Raw genomic sequence first — 2272 nt, forward strand, 5'->3', positions numbered from 1 at the left:
CACTTGGTCTGGGGCCCACACTTGGAAGAACACTGATGGCTCCTGGCCTCTCCCTGCACAGGTCTCTGTGTCTCCATGGAGGGGCTGCATGGACTAAAGGACAGGTCAGAGTCTCTAGATGACCTCTCTGTACAGTCCTCTGTGTGGTCCACTATCCCTTCCACTGATCCCTTAAAAATAATAATCTGTTGGGGGTCCACCATCACATCCCCTCTCTCCACCCCACGTGCCATCTCCAGATCAGCACTGTTGGTCTCTGCCCTCCTGTGACTCTGCCCATTCAGCTGGGTCTCCCCCTCAAGAGGGGAGTACCCGAGGGCAGAGATTCCCCAGCCCTGCCTTTGTACAATGCTCAACAGGGCCTCAGCCACTGCAGTGACTCACTGGCCTTCTCCTGGGTTCTGTGGCTGGTTGGCTTTTGGCATTTTCCCTTCTAAACACATTATAAGAGAAAAAACAAGCAAGATAGGATTATGCACAGAGGGAGTAAGATTTGAGTCTCCAAATCCTGCCCCCTCCCATCCTCCCCCACATCCCTGTTGCTAGTGCCTGAGAGTCCACTATCAGTGCTCGTTCCTTTGCATTGAAGTATCTTCCAGCTAAAATAAAACACGATTTAAGAAAGGAATTTTCTTATCATGCATTCTGATTTCGTTTATATGAAATGTCCAAAATAGGCAAATATAGAGAGATAGAAAGTAGATTAGTAGTTTTTTGGGGTCAGGGGTGATGGTTGAAGGATACGGGAGGTTTTTTTGTTTGAGGTGATGAAAATGTTCTATAATCGATTATAGTGCTGGTTGAATATACTAAAAACCATTGAGTTATGCGATTTGAATGGGTGAATTATATGGTATGTGAATTATATCTTGATAAAGCTGTTACCGAGAGAGAGGGAGGGAGGGAGAGAGAGCAGGAGGAGGAGGAGGAGGAGGAGGAGGAGGAAGGAAACAGAGGGAAGGAAAGGAGGGACCGTCATCAACCCTGTGATGGAAGATGCCACAGTCAGTGCTATTCCTTTCTGTCCCCTTGTTACCATATTACTATCAGGGCTGTCCCTCTCTCTGTCACCCCCATCAGCCCACCTTCTACTCCTTCTACCAATCCCTTTAAGAGTAATCAGAACTAACACTGAGTGCTGACCATGTGCCTGGCACTGTACTAAACACTCTACCTTTAATCCCTTGGTGACTTGCTCACAAAAATCACTAACAGAGGTCGCCCTTTGCCCCAGAAGGTTAGAAGGATTGGGGTATTTCTTGGCTCCTATAGCTACTTCCAGGCCCTTCTACCAGCATGTCCTCTTTATAAAACCAGATCATGCACTGATTTCACCACCCAACCACNGGAGGAGGAGGAGGAGGAGGAGGAAGGAAACAGAGGGAAGGAAAGGAGGGACCGTCATCAACCCTGTGATGGAAGATGCCACAGTCAGTGCTATTCCTTTCTGTCCCCTTGTTACCATATTACTATCAGGGCTGTCCCTCTCTCTGTCACCCCCATCAGCCCACCTTCTACTCCTTCTACCAATCCCTTTAAGAGTAATCAGAACTAACACTGAGTGCTGACCATGTGCCTGGCACTGTACTAAACGCTCTTCCTTTAATCCCTTGGTGACTTGCTCACAAAAATCACTAACAGAGGTCACCCTTTGCCCCAGAAGGTTAGAAGGATTGGGGTATTTCTTAGCTCCTATAGCTACTTCCAGGCCCTTCTACCAGCATGTCCTCTTTATAAAACCAGATCATTCACTGATTTCACCACCCAACCACTGTCCTGTCCTTCCTCTGTGTTATCTACCAGCTCCCACGGTCCCCTCCAATCTCAGACTTCCTCCAGACTGTGCACACCCAGCTCATTCGTGGGGCCCATCCCCACACTTTGCCACACTCTCAGCTGCAAAGATTTCCACATCAGGCTGAGGACTTATGAGCTCGCAGTTCTCAGACCACCTCAGCCGGAACGGATGCTTCATGCACGCCACACTTCAGCCTACACAATGACCTTGTCTTTCATGTCCACTGTCCACCCACTCTGTATGAACTCCCAGACCATCCACCAGTATCACTCCTTTACTTCCTATTTGAAGTCAGGCCCCCTCTGAGAACTGGATCCTTCTCCACCATTACTTGCCATTCTCTTGGCATCTGCCCTCTCTTCTACTCTGTTAGGCCTACAGATATCTCTATTCTAAAAGTCCTTCGCGAATCGTGCTATCTCCTAACTCTGTTTCTCTTTACCACCAAACTTCCTGCTACAGTTCTGTTCTCAC

This window comes from Galeopterus variegatus, unplaced genomic scaffold (genome assembly GCF_000696425.1).
Source record: "Galeopterus variegatus unplaced genomic scaffold, G_variegatus-3.0.2 Scaffold1241, whole genome shotgun sequence".
NCBI lineage: Eukaryota > Metazoa > Chordata > Mammalia > Dermoptera > Cynocephalidae > Galeopterus > Galeopterus variegatus.